The sequence below is a fragment of the Bubalus kerabau genome, chromosome 20 (assembly GCF_029407905.1).
Source record: "Bubalus kerabau isolate K-KA32 ecotype Philippines breed swamp buffalo chromosome 20, PCC_UOA_SB_1v2, whole genome shotgun sequence".
Lineage (NCBI taxonomy): Eukaryota > Metazoa > Chordata > Mammalia > Artiodactyla > Bovidae > Bubalus > Bubalus kerabau.
In genome coordinates this window covers 31,067,581-31,087,322 of record NC_073643.1, presented here as the reverse complement: position 1 = coordinate 31,087,322, position 19,742 = coordinate 31,067,581, and the positions used below count along the sequence as shown (strand labels likewise).

The following is a 19,742-nucleotide window of genomic DNA, read 5'->3' as shown; positions in this document are numbered from 1 at the left end:
TGAAAACATATCTTACAGGCCATTCCCAGAACATCTGAGAACCTCATTCACAGCGTATGAGAAGGGATGCTATGGGGAAAACGTGCTCCTTCAATGCCTCTCAAAGAGTGGTCCATGGGTCAGGGGCATCAGCATCACCTGAGATGTTAGAAGAATTGCAGGTTCTCGGGCCTACTCCAGATCTCCCATATCCAAGGTTCTACAGGTGCGTCCAGAGAACTATCTTAACAAGCCCTGTGGGTGGTTCTTACACGCGCTCAAGTTTAAGAGCCACTGTGCCACTGATTACCCATCCCTAGATTCTCCCACTGAAACCCCTAAGGGGCCAGGTGGGTGATCTAAATGACAAAACTAGATCCTCCTAAGCAAGGGTCAGCCAGCAAATGCCAACCCAGGGGAAGCCAGGTAGAAGGTGGGCCTCATTTTGCCAGATGTTTTCATTTTTCAAGAGAGATTGGAGATATGGATTTTTTTTTAAATCTCCCAATTTTTAAACACTGGCTTCATTTTTTTTTCTAGACACAGCGCAAACCTAGCCATTTCCATTAATGACAACTTCATCCTTCCATTTCCATGGACCAAAAGTTAGCCTTGATTCAACTCTCTTTCTCTTTCCCCACCTTCTATCTTTCAGGACGGTCTGTCTGCTGGCTTCATCTCTAAAACGCAGCCAGTATCCAATGACTGCTCCCCACCTCCGCCTGTTTACAGTGCTAGACTATTCCACCCAGCAGCTCTCCCCTGCGAAATGCAAAGCCTCACCCCTGGTCACCCAGCTTTCACCCTGGGCCTTCGCATTCAAGTTGTAACAAAGCAGCCGGAACCCTCCTTTACAAATGAAAGGCTGCTCATTCCAGTCAAGGTGAAAGCTAAAGTCCTCCAGGGCTCTACATGACCTGGCCCCACAGTCACCTCCCCCAGCATCAACCCTCTCTCCCTGACTCACCCTATCCAGCTGCACTAGCTCCTTGCTGTTCCTCTTTAACCCCATAACATACAATCCACAAATATATTTACTTGACTGTCTGCCTCCAGCTGCTAGAATTTAAGCTCCACAGAGGCAGGAATTTCTGTCTGACTGATGGATCCCAAGCACCTTGAACAGTACTTGGCACATACTAGGTATTCAATAAATAAGTGCTGAATGAATAAATGCATGAATGTAAACTAGAGATGGCCTCCAAGCAATTCTGCATTTACAGTTCAAGAGGAATTTCTTGAAGATTTCCTCCAAGCTCAAACTTTGCCCTTACTCATAAGAATTTCAATCCTGTTGCTGGTTGTAAAAATACAAAGTATTTCTGGGGCCCTTGAATCAAAAACGAACCCCCTTTCCCATGTGCTTAGGGCTAGGCCCCAGCCCTAAGCACATCTAGATAAGCACTCATGCCTTTGCAGAACTTTTTCATTCTGGAAAGTAACCTCCCTGAAACCTGCACAGTAATTGTTCTCTAAGCCAATGTTTTCCAAAATATTCTTCGCAACATTAGTCCCATGAGATGCTTCAAGAGAAGTAAGTTCTGGAAACACACACACATTCTCTCTCTTCTCCTTGGAGCTGACAATGCATGTTAGCATTTTAAAGGCTTCAAGAGGTCTGGTAGTGAATCCTTTATCTCTCTGTTTGCTCCCATGTTTCTCAAATTTGTTGGACCACACAATCCCTTCCCTAGCGAAACACCTATTAATACTCCAGGACACTACTGTTCTGAGCAAGAAGTTTCAACTTGTTCAGCCTCCTGTGCGGCAGGATAGGCAAGCTCTAACACAGTATAGTCTTTTTCCAGTTGGATACATATCATGAACTTAGATACAGAGACGTTCTCGCTCCCACACTTTCAGGCTCACAACATGTTTCTCTTTGCACTTCTTTTCCCAGCTGGCACTGTGTGGCCACCCCCTACCTTACTTATATTGGCTAGGGCTGTCACCATTAGAAGTGACAGGAAAAAATGACTCAGGCTTAAACAAACAAAAAGGGAATTTACTGGTTCATATAGGTAGGATTAGCTTCAGGTACAGCTGGATCAATGATCAAACCATGATTTGGAGACTCAATTTCTAGCCATCCTCCACTTTAGCCTTACACTCCAGACTCTCCCCTCGTGGTGACAATATGGTTACCATGGTACCAACCTCAACTCCACAAGGTCCAAATCCAGCTAAATAGAGCCCAAAACTTTTCTGATACCCTCTCAAAAATTTTTAGTTCTATTGTGATGAAATCTGCTTAGGACATGTGACCATCTTGACCTGTGATCAGAAGCATGGGATGCATGGACCGACTTAGGCTTGGGCCCAATATTCCATGCTTGGAGCTATGTTTAGGATCTATAAACAATAAGGACTGAGAATTAGTAATAAGTGGCTTATCCCTGCCCCCGAGTGTGTGTTAGTCACTCAGTCATGTCCGATTCTTTGTGACCCAACAGACTACCCACCAGGCTCCTCTGTCCATGAAATTCTTCAGGCAAGAATACTGGAGTGGATAGTCATTCCCTTCTCCAGGGGATCTGCCTGACCCAGGGATGGAACCTAGGTCTTCTGCATTGCAGGCAGATTCTTTACCTTCTGAGCCACCAGGGAAGCCCATTCCTGCCCCTCGTTCCTCTCCAAACCAGGCATTATTACTGGAAGCAGGAGGAATGGACGCTGAGAAGGCAGTGCTCAAATGGGTACTATTCAGCCCTCCGCATGCACATCCATATAGGGTGCCTCCTCCAGGAGCCCCAAGCCAGACGAAGCATCCCTCTGAAGGAACTGACATGAACAAACACCTGGAGAGCATAGTAGGACATCTTCAAGTGCACAGGAGGAAGCACAGGCAATAGGAGCACGAAAGATCCACAGTCAGTCAGACTGGGATTCATGGTCTGAATGTATGACCTTGAATGAGTTACTTAACCTCCCTGAGTTTCAGTTTCTTCATCTATAAGGATTTGAGATGTTCAGCTATTCCCACTCATGGTGTGAAATGTGGATGACAGGGTATAAAGAGTAAACCCAAGCCAGCAGTCAACCTGGGTCCCGGTGGCTGGATCTTGCCCATCTCCCACCTCCAGACCCCACTGTGCTCACATCAGTCCCAAAGGACAGGGTCATCTCTGCCCCAAACTTCTCCAGGGACCTCTGCTCCCTGGTAGCTTGAGGCACGTCTCCCACTCATAACACTCTGTCCACGTGGGGCTGATCCTTGCGATTCCTGCCTGTTACAATGGAAGTCAGGTCCTGTGTTCTCGGCCCAGGCCTCTCCCACCAGGATGAGATGCAAGACCAGAAGCAGAATATTTCCAGCAGCTGCCAGGACTCACACAAGCCAGGCAAGCTCTGGGATAAAACAAAAGTAAATACTAGTATTCAGCTTCATGCCATACAAAAGCCCCACTGACTTGAGATTAAAATGGAAGAAAGGATGCCAGGCACCAAGCCTGCAGCTTTTTTTTTTTTTTTCCATTAGGGGACAACCAATCACACAGAGGAGAGTAGCAAAGCTCATTCTCCTCGAGGCAGAGATGAACCGTGAGGATGGAGAGGAGAAATGGAAAAGGGGAAAGGAGACATGAAGGAAAACAGGGACCAGGGTCGTTGGTCATGGGGCTCCAGTTTCACAGGTGGGGCTCGAGGACCAGTGTTCCAGGAGACGGGGGTAACCCTGAGTTTGAGCCTCAGAGCACTGAGGAAAGTGGACACATTGTGGAATTGTCATGGGGGGCTAGAGGTAGATCCATTCATCTATTAGTCAAACATGTATTAAGCACACAATGTGTGAGAACACAGGATACAGGCGAACCCAAACTCCCCTGGCCCTGCCCGTGCTGAACTCAATGCAGACAGAAAGACAGATGATAAACAAACCAATGCTTCCAATAAATATGTAGCTACGAACTGTCATCAACACTAAAAGAAAAACACACTGGAGCCATAAGAAAGGGTAACAGGTGGGCATGCTCAGGGCATGAGGGAGGGGGCCCCCCAAGAAGGTAACTTTTGACATGAGCAGGGAGATACCGAGGCAACAAAGACTGGAGCTTACTTACCATGTGATGCGGAGAAATGAGCAAGGTAGGATTGGAGGAGGAGGGAGGGGCCAGATCACATAGGGACACATGGGTCCCGAGAGAGTTCAGATTTGAACCAGAGGGCCAAGCCTCTTTTCCAAATCACCTCCCTCCAATACTAGCCTATTCATGGCAGCTGCATAACATCTGAGAAATGTAATTTGCATGTGGCCTCACATATTTGGGTGCCAGACAGCACCCACAAGAGTATCGGGGCCTTACAGTAATGCCCCCAGCTCTCTCTTGGGGGAAGCTGTAGTCCACAAACCAGGAAATCCCCTGACTTGGAACACATCAAGAGGCCAAGAGACACCCAAGGGACCTCAAATAATCTCTGTCTAGGGAGGAACAGGGGAAGGAGACCAAACAAGGTTATGAGAAGCTTCCATGGAAGCCAGCAAACAGCTCTCTCCCACATCCAAGTCCTCTTGCTACTGTAACAAACTACCATGAACTAAGTAGCCCAAAGCAAGACAAAGATATTGCCTTACTGTTCTGGAGGTCAGGAGTCTGAAGATCTCATGGGCGAAAACCAAGCTGCTGGTGAGGTGGTATTGCTTCTGGAGCCTCCAGGCTTTTACTCTCCACCTTCCAGGGCTGCCCACAGTCCTTGGGCCATGGCTCCCCACATAATGTTTCCAAGGCCAGAAACAGCACATTGGTTCCTTCTGACGTTTCCCCACTCTCACCTCTGCTTCTACCTGGCCCCTTCACATTTAAAAGCCCTTGTGATATCATTGCCTCTCTGGCGGCTCAGCTGGTAAAGAATCTGCCTGCAATACGGGAGACATGGATTCAATTCCTAGGTTGGGAAGATCCTCTGGAGAAGGAAATGGCAACCCACTCCAGTACTCTTGCCTGGAGAATTCCATGGACAGAGGAGCCTGGAGGGGTATAGTCCATGGGGTCTTAAAGAGCTGGACATGACTGAAGCGACTGAGCATACACACAGGAATGTGATGTCATTGGGCCCACCCACATATTCTAGAACAGGGGTCCCCGATCCCTGGAATCTAATGCCTGATGATCTGAGGTGGAGTTGATGTAATAATAATAGAAATAAAGTGCAAAATAAATTGAATGCCCTTGAATCATCCCAAAAGCACCTCCTCCCCCACTCTGGTCCATGGAAAAATTGTCTTCCATGAAACCAGTCCCTGGGGCCAAAAAGGTTGGGGACTGCTGATCTAGAGTATTCTCCTATCTCTAGGTCAGCTGATGAGCAGCCTTAATTCCATCCACAACCCTGATTCACCTCTGCCATGTCACTTGCATATCCACCGATTCCAGGGATTTGGACGTGGACGTCTTTGAGGGGCCATTCCTCTGCCTACCTCACAGACTCTGGAGGCCCACTCCAGACTTACCATCAGAATCTGCCTTTTAAGAAGATCTGCAGGTGCCTGAAATGCACATTCAAGTGTGAGCAGCCCCCACCTGGGGCCCAACAGGGCAGACATCTCTCAGGCTCAGGGCTGCCAGGCGAGTCAATCAGGTGCGAGGACCCCTCCCGAGGTCTGGTTTTCTCAGCTCGGTTGCCACCATTGCAAACATTTCATCTCCTTGCAGGTGAACCCCAGCCCTTCATGGAGCATGAGGTCTTTTGTCCAGAAACATGAACCGGGGGGCAACCTCTCATAGGTGGTTTGAAGGTTTGGAAATAGTCCCCAAGGGCGAGAAAATGGGCTTCGTGTCTGAGTGTGAGATTTGCGTGCCTCTCTGAGGAATTACAGTATGCTCTTTGGCTGCAGCTCTGAGAATGGCTGGTCCTGGGAAGAGGTCACTACAGACAGTTGGCACCACTGGTACCCCCAGAGCTACGGGAGGGGTCTTGGAGGTTCCCTGGGTGAGGTCACTGAGGCTCAGGGAGTTTGGGACTTGCTCAAGGTGTCACAGGTGAGGACTGGAGCAGCTCGGAGAGCAGGGAGCCGAGCTAGCGGGGTCAGACCCACACACCCTGTCTCTAATTGGCTGTTATGTGGGGGCTATACCGCAACTGAGGGCCAAGCCCTCACAGGAAGGAGAGAGCAGGGCTTAACATCGCCAGACCACTGGATCCATTTGTGCCGAGGGAAAGCTGATGCTCACAACTGTCTGGACTTGGCCTAATCTGGCCAGTCCCTCAAAGCAGCCAGCCAAACCTGGAATTTTCCAGGCAGCCAGTTAGCTGTGGAAGGGAAGCGCTCCAGCCATCACTAAGCTGGGCCCCCGCCTGAGATAAGGCCTGGGAATGCTGACCCAGGGCACTTCCTCCCTGGGGCAGACCTATCTGAGCCCCGGCACGTGCCCGTAGCCGGCAGCCAGTGTGTCACGTGCTGCCGGGGCTGCAGACAGTACCAGGAACGGGAAACTTCCTGGGAGTGTCCACTCCCAAGGCACAGCCTTTCCTCTGCCAGGTCCCAGAGCCCCCCAAGGAGCTGACATCTGGAAGCCTCCTTCCATGCCCCAGCAATGCTCAGCTTCCCTGCGCTGCTGAAAAACATCTGGCTGGCTTGGCACCTAAGTGGGGTAAAAATAGCATGCCATCTTGTGAGCGGGCACCACGCCATCTCAGCAGATGGGCACCCACGCTGGCAGCCAAGAGCCCGCCGAGCATTATGGAAGGCATTTGCAGAGGGCAGGACTCACAGCTGGAGGGGGCACAGGGCTGAGTGCCAGGCCCCTAGGGGAGAGGGGCCAGAAGGTAAAACAAGAGGGCCGGAGAGAGGGACAGGACCCCTCTGCCCTTCACAGGAGGGATACGGCAGGGGAAGAGAAAAAATGCACCTGGACACTGGAAGACAGCAGGGCGTGATGCTGAAGGTCTGCTCTTGAAGCCAGACAGCCCCACATTTGAATCCTGCCTCTCCCTTCACTAGCTATGTGACCCTGAGCCAGCGATGAGCCTCTCTGAGCCTCAGGGTAAAATCCACGTTGCAGGGCTCTGGTAAGGCTACTCAATCATTCTTCATTCACTCCTACTGAGTGTCCACTATGGACTGAGCACTGTGCTCAGAGTGCAGAGTGGAAGTGAGCAGCAGGTTGCATCGAGGTCTCTTTCCAGCATAGGAAACAGACATTTACAGAAAAGTTACACAAATAAAAGGCTTCCCTGGCGGTTCAGTGGTGAGGAATCTACCTGCAACATAGGAGCTGCAGGAGATGCAGGTTTGACCCCTGTGTCAGGAAGATCCCCTGGAGGAGGGCATGGCAACCCACTCCAGTATTCTTGCCTGGAGAATCCCGTGGACAGAGGAGCCTGGCAGGCCACAGTCCATGGGGTCACAAAGAGTCAGACAGGACTAAAATGACTTAGAAAGTGTACACGCATAACACAAGTAAAAGCAAAATGTCAATGGAGATAAGGCCTCAAAGGGAAAGTGTGTGGTGTGATGAGAGCCTATGATGGAGGGGTGGGGAGCACAGGAGAGTCAAAGCAGATGTCCCCATGGAAGGGACAATGAAGATCTGAAGGATGCAGGGAGTTAAATAGAGTGACATGAAAGAAGGGACATTAAGCTCTTAGCACAGTGCCTGTTGTTGGACCTGATAAATATTGTTAAGTAGAACAATTATATATGAATATCACTGAAAGCAGAATTGTACTAATAGCAATCTCTCCCATCGAGGGTAAAAATGCCAGACTTCAGCTGGAGTGGTTGTGCCAGAAGAGAGGCTGACCTCTTTCTTGTCTCCACTCGGAGGAGAGCCAGAGGCCAGTGGACTTTAAAAATAAAAACTTATAAAAATAACTCAGGCCTCCAGTGAAGCCATTTGGAGTCTCTAAACACCACTGAGTTCAAACAACAAAGCTCCCGGGACCCTCCTCTCCCGCGAGCTTTGGACAGTTTGGCGGGGGTCCAAACCAGGTGCCAAACTCAACCTCCTCCCCTGCTCTCAGCAGCTGGAGCCAAAACCAGGAACCCTGCCCGCTTGAGCATTTGGTGACCTGGCCCGGCCGGCGCTTACCCCCAACACTGTCCCTGAGGACGGCAGGCCCCTGATGGAGAGCACTGATCTTCCCCGCTGGGGCAGAGCCTGCTGAGTTTCCCCCTGGGGCAGAGCTTGCTTGAACAGGGAGCAGGATGCAAATTTCATCCTCTGAGTACATTCTGCAAACGTGCTGCCTTTTGAAGAATGTAAAGGTGCTGGGAAAGCAGTGTGAGGTCCCCAGGGACACATCTGCCACTGAACAGTGAGAAGCACTCTGCTGTGCAGCCAGTCAAAGGTGGCACCTTCCTCATGGGCCAGAGCCCCCACCTGCCAGCGTGCAGACCCCGCTGGGTGAGCCCCAGGCTACCCTGACATCAGGTACTTTGTGTGCACATCGGCCTCAGGGAGATGCCGCTCGGGCAAGTACCAAGGAGTTTGGTATGGGACACCTCCTGTGCCCTGCCCCGCATCTGCCCCGCATCCTTCCCGGCCACCTGTGCCTCCAGCTGAGGCTACAGCAATCACCTGGGCCCAGGTGGACCTGACCACAGCTGATCTCAGCAGCAGCCCCTCTTCTCCACTTTCCACCCCGGGGATTCCCAGCTGCCACATTGTGCGGGAACCCACCCAGCCATTCGGCTGTTCACCAGACTGGGAAGCACAAGCCTGCCCACGCACCAGGGGCAACCTTGACCCTCGAATGAAAGGCACCAAAGTCAGGCTGGCAGCACTTCCCTCTTCTGTACTGCAGCTCGATGATTCTGGGTGCTGTTCTACATGACTCCTCAGAGGACCCTTGCCAGTTGATGGTTCCCAGTGATGACTACCTCAGTAATGTACCCCTACATTCCCTCATCCCCTGTCCCTGACTGATTTGGGGTCAATGCCCAAATTAAACTACCTGCATGCAAGCCTTCAGTCTCCAGCTCTTCTTTCTCGGGGAAACCTGAGCCCAGACAGTTGCTCTCCTGCCCTCTCCCCAGCAGCTGGCAGGGGTGGTGAGGCTTTCAGGGGCACGCGTGGCAGTTCTGTGGCCAAAAACAAGAGAGTTTCTGCTCCCTCCTCTCCCAACTGAAACCCAGACGGCTGGACGGGATGAACGGCTCAGAGTGTCATGCAGGAACGGCTCTTAGCCAGTGCCTTTCACATGGATTAATGGTGGAACTCTTCTGCAAGCAAAACCTCACGCATACAGGGGGTATTTGGTATTCAGTCCTGCTCCTTAAAGAACTTTCTTTACCTCTTGAGAAATACTTTGTGCCAATTTGTGACATCTTGGTTGGAAAGACTCTTAAGTGACCCCCTGCCCAGTTTGGAATTCTGAGAGACAACGTCTTTCCTTTCTGTCTTAGAAGCCAGCCTAGTCAACTGGACATCTTCTTTCCGGAGTCAGTCTTGAACAAGAAACCTAGGGCAGGCATATTGATTGGAAAGCAGTCTTCATGATGGTGGAAAGCCTTCTCAGACTCTCTCAGTTATCATCCCAATCCCAAGCCTGGTCCTCCAGCCTCTTACTGAGTCTTTGAATAACTATCCCTGGCTCTAAGATCCTCTTAATACATTTTTCTTTCCGTTTGGCTAGGAGACTCAGCTTTCTGATACTTACAACCAATAATGCCTACAGATCCTCACCTCATCCCAATATTTAAAGTGGATAAAAGTGGAGACTCGGTGTTGAAATGGAGGAGACTGGGCAAGGGCGCCTCCCTCCTGTGCTTGCTCACAGTGGCTTCTGTGTTTTCTCCAAAGGGCCTCTGAGGCCTGAAAGGGCGCTGTTTGAAAAGCCTCCATCTCATCCCATCACTTTTGTACAAATGAGGGAAGCAAGGGGAGAGAAACTCATTGATTTACCAGGGCCCTGGCACTGCTTGGTGATGGCTGGAAACTCAGGCCATCTGGCCCCCGAGGCAGCAGCCTTCCTGCCACAGCACAGTGGCAGGCTCTTTAGAATCTAACAGACATGTAGATGGCAAAATTAAGCTAAGGACCCACACAAAGATCAAGTGTGTGACAGGGTCTTTCCTATACTTCTCCAAGGCCACAGTCGACAGGCGCACAGGACAGTCGTGGAGGGCTCCTCCTCACCTGCGTCCTTCCTGTCTGTTGATGAGAACTGGTCCCTACCAACAGATGCGTGTGGCAAAGCAGTGTGCCAGCCTTTCCCAGGGCACAGCTCCTTGAATCCTCGTCCTACAAGATGCTGTACAAAAAAAAAAATCTTGTTATCCAATATCTCACTTTCTAGATACTTCTGATGTGCTTTCTTATTTTTCACATATTATAATGAAATGAGAGGGACTTCCCTGGTGGTCTGGTAGCTAAGACCCTGCACTCCCAGTGCAGGGGGCCAAGGTTCAATCCCTGTTCAGGGAACTAGATTCTACATGCCTCAACTAAGAGTTCATATACTAGAACTAAAGATCCCACATGCTGCAACTAAGACCCGGCACAGCCAAATAAATGGATAAAGATTTTTAAAAGAATGAAATGAGAAGTTGTGTGATGAAGTGGTTACAAGCATGCACTCTGAAAATTGACAAACTGGGTTTGATGATCAGTTCTTCCTCCTTTTAGCTGTGTGACCTCAGTCAAGTAACTTAACCACTCTGAGCCTCAGCTTTCCCAGCCACAAATTGAGAATGAAGCAAATGATCCAACTGTGTTCAGGGAGGTTCTGCAAGAAGCAGATGCCAAGATGAGATGTGTATGAGGGAAACAGCTGTGAGAGTGTGGGAAGAGGCTGCAGGAGGCTAGAAATGCTGTGAAACCTCCAAGCAGACTGAATTCCTGCAAAAAAAAAAAAAAGAGAGAGAGGAAAGAAAGAAAAGACCTCAGATTGCAGGGCCACTCTAAGAAAGTTTTGGCAAAGTTTTAAGGAGTTCCTAAGTCCCCATCAACTGTGAGGAATCACGCATCACCCAGGAAAGAGCCTGTCTCTATACCCCAATGCGCTGGGTCACTGGAGGCAACAGCTCGTACAAAGTGAGGTCTCTGCCCAATACAGAGATGGATTCAGAGTTCAGTGGCGGGGGCCCTCAGCCAATTCCACCCCTAGCAGTAAGAGCAGCACATCCTCAAGCCCTTCTGAGCCCTATACCAACCTCAAAAGGTAGGATTAACTTACATAAAACTTCTTAAAGTGGTACCTGGTATAGTGAGAACTTATGTGTTGCCTTCAAACAAATAAACAGGGTTCTGAAAGCAGGTTGCTTCTTCAAATCCATTTGTATGCCCGATGTGATAGTTTGCCTTTTTGGTTTTGAATCCTAGAAATCTGTTATTAAACTGCTGATCCATCTTACATTCAGCACATTTTGGAATCCAAGAAATACATTCAGAAAGCTTTACAAACTGTATATCCCCTCTGAGAATTGCATTGGCACACTAAAGATTTTGAAAAGTTCTGCAATACATAGCCCTATTTTACTTTGCTCAATTCTATTTCCCAAATGACTTTGCCCACAGATCTAGGGTTTGCATACGCTTCCAATAAATTTCTTTGCTCTTTAGTTAAGAGAAGTTGGTTTCTGTTGCTTGCACCCAAATCCCAACTGCTGCTGCTGCTGCTAAGTCGCTTCAGTCGTGTCCAACTCTGTGCGACCCCATAGATGGCAGCCCACCAGGCTCCGCCATCTCTGGGATTCTCCAGGCAAGAACACTGGAGTGGGTTGCCATTTCCTTCTCCAGTATATGAAAGTGAAAAGTCAAAGTGAAGTCGCTCAGTCGTGTCCGACTCTTCACAACCCCATGGACTGCAACCTTCCAGGCTCCTCCATCCATGGGATTTTCCAGGCAAGAGTACTGGAGTGGGTTGCCATTGCCTTCTCCAAATCCCAACTGAGACAAACTCAAAATAGCAAAGAGGTGAAAGTGGAACTGCCCTGGATGAAGAGGTGAGGAGGAGATCCAATTTGGGGGAATTCACTCTGGCAAATGTCTGTGCTTTGCAAATGCTGATGGCTGCTGTTTCAGATGATTCTCAGGAATTAGGTAGTGAGACTATTTCCTGATATGCACAAGCCACCCCATCCATCCCTGCAATTTTGCCCACAAGGTCCCTGGAGGATGAATTTGGAAAAGGCTCATCTAACCCAGCCCTTTATTGTCATTAGCTCCACCAGCCTTGCTCAATGATCAGAGAATCTTCTCCCTCCAGGCTCCAGAGAGGTATAAAAGCACCATGGATAAGAGCCTCTGGCCACTCTGATCAGAAGCTGATGGCCGTGAACAAGTTCAGCAGGAAGATTTTCCTCATTTCTCATTGGTTTACTGTCTGCTCTGTGCCAGGCACCACGCTCACAAGTGGGGATTCACAGATGACAGAGACAGCCTTTGGGGCTGGGTGAGACATTTTTTACTCGGTGTCTTCGATTCTTATCATCCACCTTTCTGTCCTGTCAGACACTTGGACCTTGAACACCTGAAGCAAGGGTGCCTTACGTCAGTGCACGGGGGGCTGCTGTTTACTGGAAGCCTCCACTGCAACTCTGCCATGGGGCCCCAGGCACGTTTAAGTGCTGCCCCCAGGGGCAACCTTAGCCAACGCAGGAACGGATACTCCCCTCTGTCATGAGTGGACCACACTGAGGCGCTCTCATCTGCTCCCCAGAGATCATGTGCCCACAGCAGGGGCCTCTTCCAGGCATTCCGGCCTACCAGCCTTCCCTGCTGAAGTCTCCAGCCCCCCACCCACACCCTTTCCCAAGAACCACATCATCAAAATACACTATCTGCACACAAGCTCTTAGCTCAGTTGATTTAGTCCTGTCCAACTCTTTGTGACCCTACGGACTATAGCCCACCAGGCTCTTCTGTCCACGAGATTTCCCAGGCAAGGATACTGAAGTGGGTTGCCGTGCTCTCCTCCAGGGGACCTTCCCAACCCAGGGATTGAATCCAGGTGTCTTAGGTCTCGTGCATTGGCAGGTGGATTCTTTATCACTAGTACCACCTGGGAAGCCCTCTGCTTTTTGAGAGAAACCCAAAGTAGGACTTCTTTTTTTTTTTTTAATAACAATAGTACATTGCATTTTTAGCAATTTAAATGACGATGACTTCTATGAATTCATTTGCTCTTCAAAGCAACCAAGAATGATATACAAGCCAAACAGGAAACCTCATTTTACAGAAGAGAAAAACTGAAGCTCAGCGAGGTCAGTTAACTTGCCAAATGTCACACAGCTAGGAAACAGTGAGAGTCAGGGCTCCCCCAGCTCAGCCTGAGCTACTTCACTGGAGGCATCAGTTCAGGGCCTGGAACATCAACCCAGATGCAAAGGCGGACCATTCAAATTCTCTTAGGCTGAATTTGGAAGGATACTTATGAATTGGCTGGATGAAAAATGGGATGGACAGAGATGGGAACAGAAATTCTGACAGAGGGAACAATAGAAGCAGAAACCCAGAAGCTGGGGTCATTCATTACAGATTCTTCTGGAAACCATAGGAAACACAGCTTGGCAGAAACATGGGGTCAAGGAGGCACCTGTGGAATTAGTAAGAAATAAAACGAAAATGCATACAGGGCCTGTGGACTCAGCGACTTGATAACTGACCCAGGAACACAAGGACATGGGGGAGCACAATGCAGAAAGGAGGTGAGGCTCGCTGGGGAGGAGTCACCTGATCCATATTCAGAGCCTCAGCCACTGGCAACCAGGATTGGCTTCTTTCCCCTGAGAGCTCAGGACTCCATTCCTGAGAGACAGCCCGTGACACCGCTCTTGACAGCCTAAAAGAACTCGTTCCTTTTCTCTTGGGAAGAAGCGCATCTCGATTCTCTAATGAGTAAGTAATCAAGGCCAGTGAGAAGCTAGACAGGAAAGCAGCGCCCTTAGGTAAAATCAGAATCAGCAGTCACTGAACAGAGTATCATGCCCCTCACAGCATCATCTTCAAGACATGGTCACTTCTGTGGAGAAAGGCTGAGAGTAGCTCTCTACTCAGCCGAGACAGTTGCTGACAACCTCAGACCTTGTCTACACAAAGTACAGAGAACCGTGCTTAACAAGTCATCTCCCCTACACAGACACCCCAGCAGAAATAGTCTCTCAACAGGCAGACGCCATCTTCCTTGCTGGTGGGAGCATAAACCAGTGGGAACTCTCTAGAGAGAAATTTGGCGGTAGGCATGAGAAATTTAACAATGCTCAGAACTTTTATTGCAGCAATTTCCTTTCTAGGAATTTGTCCTAAGGAAAGAGTCAGACAAATACAGAGGGATGCTTGTTCCGGCCTCATTTATATTAGGAGAAAATGAAAATGAACCTCATTGGTCCAGCAGTTGGGGCTGGAGTAAATTATAAGTATTGTCTGCTCAATGGAAAATGATGCAGCCATTAAACAGAAAGGAAGTATGTGTAGAGAGATTGCAAAAATAGCCACAGTTGTGCTCCTCTGTGCATGCCCTTGGCAACGTGACTCTGCAGCAACTCTCACCAAGGGAAGGGGTGTCTTCTGGACCCTCCTGGCCACCAATGCAACTCACTTTGGTCAACAGAGTACAAAGTGACCGTACATCTGTTCTGCACTGAGCTTAGGTCTTATGAGAACTTGAGCTCTCCTCTCTCCCTCCCTCCTTCCCTCTCTCCCTCTCTATCCCTCCCTCTCTGTTGGGCAAGCAGCCATAATGGGAACTACCAAACCATGTGCTGCATTTGGCACCTGGCCAGGCACCTAGTATATCTGGTGGGAAGGGATCAGGGGTCTTTGCCTATAGCACTAGAGAGGTGCATGCAGCCCATCCCATCCCCCTGCCGTGGCTAGCAGGAGGGACTCATGGCCATGAGACACTGGAGATGCTGAGCTTGCTGCATTTCTTTGCCCATCTGTGAGTAAAGCATTGCTCCAACCAGCGCCTTGTGTGTGGAGTCCTCCTTGGCAACTCCTAACCTCTAAAGCACACAGCGGATCACATCTGTGGGCTCCGACTTCTGGCACTTGATGTTGTTATGATCTTTGCTATCTTCCACACAGTGGGAACCTCCCCTGGGGTTGGTAACCGCATCTTCCTGCTTGACGCTCTCTCTGCATCTCTGGCTCTCTGGATCCTGCCCCCTCCATGTGCACATGCCCAGGCTCGCCTGTTGGAGCATGAACAACTGCATGACAGAGAGCCCAGTTGTCTCAGCTAAAGCCATCCCAGACCAGCCTCAAAGCAGGTGACCCTCAAACACAAGAGAGTCTGACCAAGATCAAGAGGGCCACCCCCCAGCCCTGCCAGCCCCAGCCGATGGCAGACACATCGGGCAAGCCCACTTAAGCCCTGAAGATCCATCCAGTTGACCTGCAGACTTGTAAGCAACAGTAAGTACTGATTTTTAAATCCAGCATTCCTTAAAGTGAGGTCCAGGGCAGGGGTACCTCAAGAGTGACTCTGAGATCCTATGAGAGAGTCTACAAGGTCAGAACTCTTTTTCTGATACCAGGAAGACCTTCTTTGCCCTTTCAATGTCATCCTCTCGTGAGTGTACAAAGGACTTTTCCAGAGGACCCATGACATGTGATGACATCATCACTTTGATAGCAAGTAGGATGTATGCTTGGGGGCTTCCTAGGTGGCATTAGTGGTAAAGAGTCTGCCTGCCAGTGCAGGAGACATAAGAAACATGGGTTCGATCCTTGGGTTGGGAAGATCCCCTGGAGGTGGAAATGGCAACCCACTCCAATATTCTTGCCTAGAAAATTCCATGGACAGAGGAGCCTGGTGGGCTACAGTCCATGGGGTTGCAAAAAGTTGGACTGGACATGACTGAGCATCTGAGCACCACAATGTATGCTTATGTATGCTTGCTTTCAAAATGTTCTTGGTTTTAATTTCCAATATAGGAAACACTGATCGATAGAGCTGACATAAACAAAAGCTCTGTGATGTCTTTAGTGATTTCAAATATTTAAAAATGCCCTGGGACCTAAAAAGTTTGAGCACCACTGTGTAAAACCACAGAGCTTGGGGGTTAGTTGTTACACAGCAGCAGGTGCCTGACACAAGGTGGGCACATGTGACTGACAAGGAAGGAGGTTGGTACCATAGTGCCTTTTTCACACAATTTCAAGATACAGTTTTTGTATCTTGCTTTTGTTTTAAAAGTTTTATACAGTTCTATGTCTATCCAAAATGTTAATAGTCACTCTCTCTGCAGGATGAGATGATGGGTCATTGGGGTAGAATTTTCCTGCTTTTTTTATACATATCTATGCTTCCTAACGGAGAAGGCGATGGCACCCCACTCCAGTACTCTTGCCTGGAAAATCCCATGGACAGAGGAGCCTGGTGGGCTGCAGTCCATGGGGTCACTAAGAGTCGGACACGACTGAGCGACTTCACTTTCACTTTTCATTTTCATGCATCGGAGAAGGAAATGGCAACCCACTCCAGTGTTCTTGCCTGGAGAATCCCAGGGACGGGGGAGCCTGGTGGGCTGCCGTCTATGGTGGGGTCGCACAGAGTCGGACACGACTGAAGCAACTTAGCAGCAGCAGCGGCAGCATGCTTCCTAAGGTTTTGCCATAAGTCTATGCTTATATGTATATATAAAGCATTAAAACAAAGAAAAGAGTCTTTAGAAAGAAAAGAGAGCATCCTGTCTTTCTCTGTTGCCGCAGCCACACTTACAGGGAGGTTTTGGTGGGAGGACCCCAGAGAAATGAAGCGGTCACTCTCCATAGCCCTTCTCATGCCCACCCAAGGAGATTCAGCCAAGGAGCTGGAGTCTCCACTGCCTCAACTTCTGGGGGCCAATAGACCCGATTTCTCTCAGTGCCCTCTTTTCAAATAAGAGATGGGGGCACTTAATGCCGACTCCGCTTGGAGACGCCCCCAAATGAGAAGCGAGCATGAGCGAGCACGAGCCATTTCATGTTCCTGAGCGCAGAGCCCCTAGAAGCTGACTGCATGCCAGCAGCGGTTGCCTAGGGAACACCAGTGACAGAAAGGAGACATGAGGACACTAAATAACTTTAGCAACTATTTGCATTTGGCAGATGCAGCCGGGGGCAGGGCCCTGTGTGCCTCCCTGCCGAAAAGCCACGGGAAGCCCAGAAGTGGGTGCCTGCCAGCAGGAGCAGGAACGGGGAGGCCGGCCGCTGAGGGAGGGAGGGGACCTCTGGACTCTTTCACAGTCTCTCCTCCAAAGCCTGCTGGAGCCAGAGACCAGGAGCCGCCTGCGTGTTCTAGAAGGGTCCCAAGGCTCTGTGCTTTCTGAGTGGTCCGACCCCAGGCCAGGAAACCCCAGAGAGGGGCAGCCTCTCCTAGGGACTGACTCCCCCCACCATGCCCCTGCCACTCCCCCAGGCTCCTGCTGCGGCCTCCACCACCCTGGCAGGCAGGAGACAGGACGGGCTGTGGGGCTGCAGGGTCCGCTTTGCTGAGGTGCTTAATTGGGATCCTTTTTACCTGACAGGTGAAAAGTCTGGGCGAGGGGAAGTCAGCTCTCTGTCAAACCGGCTTCCTCCCTCTCTTATCTGTCTCCCCTCATTAGGGCTGAGTCAGGCCCGAGTGCCCCAAAGAAGAGCAGGCAAATGAGCCAGGCCCTCCTGCCCTGGCCTGGGAATTGCGGCTGCTGTGACTGAGCCGTGCAGGGCTGCGTGGGGCTCTTTAGCTGAGACTCTCCAGGGCTCCCAGAGCCGTGGGGCATCCCACTCTCTGGGTGGGATGGAGACACAGACCCTGAAGACAGGCCAGAAGGGGCCCAGCCTAAGTCTGGCTTGTCTCACTGGCCCCCCTTCTGAACCTTCTAGTCAGATCAGATTATATCAGAAATGATTGGCTCTTTTATTCTCCCCCTCAGCTGGCAGCCCCCGCCCCCTACCCCTCTCCGGTCTGACCACATCTGTAGGCTCCACTGAAACAGAGCCAACAGAAACAAAAACAAAGCAAACCCCGGCAGCCGGTGAGGGCGGGGAGGTGCCACCCATCTGGGCTGGCCACGGGCAGGCACAGGGCTGCCAAGGCAGTCCCCTGCTGGTGAAGGCCCTGCACGGAGTAATCAGCCGATCGGGGGTTGGACGGGCCTTGGTGAGGGAACAGGACCTCGTAGTCGGGCCAGGTACTTGGACAGGAAGGCAGAAGGACTTGCCCGCAGAGCAGGAAAGCGTGTGCAGACTGGGGGACCCTCCTGAGCAGGATGGCAGTGGGTTGGCAGTGTCCCACAATGAGGCTGCCATCATTCGTCTTCCAAACTGCTTCCCAGTCTGAATGGCTTCTGGACACTTCAGCTTCTAAGCATGTATGCATCAAGAGGATCCACTTAAAACCAGGCAGGGTATTTTTGTTTGTTTGTTTGTTTTAATTGAGCATGTTCAGGGCTGCAAAAGCAGAAGAGAAATAGGCAGTCTAGTAGACTGCTGGTGGGAATGACAAGTGGCTGGCATTCTGGAGGCTAGTTCGGGCTCCAAGACTGTTTGTATGTGTCCCTGAGACAGACTCAGGGACCATGGTGCTGGCAATTCTGGATTTTGCAGCCTCGGGATTTTGTCCCCTTTGCAGTGAAACTGGGTTTCTCACTGCTGGTGCTGGTAAGGCTGAAACTCCGCCATCCTCACAGCCCCAAATCTCCACTGACACCAGCTCCCGGTGGCCAGCAATTCCCAGCGCCGTATGAGCAAGATGAATGGAATGCCTTTGGTGCTACAATCACGTGGAAGGGTCTCACAGCAAGGTGGTTGACATCTCCAAATCCTTAGAGCTTGGCAACAGCTCCTCTTTGGGTGACAGCTAAGGCTCCTTTATTCCAGAAAACACAAATGCCACCACGAGCTAGGATAGGTGCTGGTATTCATTATAAAGGAACTGTATCGCCTCCTCCCTCTGATGCTACACTCGGTGAGACATTTGGGGTCCCATACTAGACTCCATTCCCTATGATAAAGGTCCTTGAAACTGTACCACCATCCAAGCTATCTAAATCTTCCAGTCCCATCTGTACCGGACATTCAAACTCAAAGGTGGATGAGACAGGAGGCCTATATCTCTCAGAGATTGTGAGCAGGTACCCAGGAAAAGAGTTCTCATCTAAGTCTGTTCACCTGGTCATTCAAATTCTGATTCCTGCTCAGCCAGAACACCATGATGAAAGTGAAAGTTACTCAGTTGTGTCCGACTCTTTGTGACCCCATGAACTATAGTTCAAGGAATTCTCCAGGCCAGAATACCAGAGTGGGTAGCCCTTCCTTTCTCCAAGGGATCTTTCTAACCCAGAGATCGAACCCAGGTCTCCCGCATTGCAGGTGGATTCTTTACCAGCTGAGCCACCAGGAAAACCCAAGAATACTGGAGTGGGTAGCCTATCCCTTCTCCAGTGGATCTTCCCAACCCAGAAATCGAACCAGGGTCTCCTGCATTGCAGGCAGATTCTTTACCAACTGAGCTATGAGGAAAGCCAAACATCATCACGTGAGCCTAGAAAATGACTAGATGGTGTAGACAAATATCAATAACACATCCCGCTGCAGGGCAGGATTAAACTGATTTTCATCCCTTTGCCTCTTTCTTTGCATTATGACAGACTTCCTGGTCTCCAAAGCAACTGTAAATTTATTATTTTATGGGTCCTGCAGATTGTTGGCAAAAATGATGCAGATGATTTCCCTCCCTGTAGTCACACCTCTTTACAACATGACTCTACAGGCTCACCCACGGAGAGGTGGAGTTTGTTTCTCCACCCCTTGAATCTGGGTGGCCTGTGACAGGCTCTGACCAAATGAATAGAGCAAGAGTGACAATGTCACTGGAGTAGGTCACAGCATCAGGAGGCCATGTGCACTTTGCCTTTC

At 50.1% G+C, this 19,742-nt stretch overlaps 1 long non-coding RNA gene across 2 annotated transcripts in view; it reads right to left on the bottom strand.

The window, feature by feature from the left end:
- The window catches only part of LOC129634988 (uncharacterized), a 370,413-nt gene that overhangs the window by 307,553 nt on the left and 43,118 nt on the right, over positions 1 to 19,742 (bottom strand). Inside the window, exon 3 of one of the 2 annotated variants that reach the window (XR_008706042.1) lies at positions 10,056 to 10,170. The exons of the other annotated variant lie outside the window; for it this stretch is intronic. This is a non-coding gene — a long non-coding RNA (uncharacterized LOC129634988). The remainder of the gene's footprint in view (positions 1 to 10,055; positions 10,171 to 19,742) is intronic. 2 annotated transcript variants of the gene reach the window in all.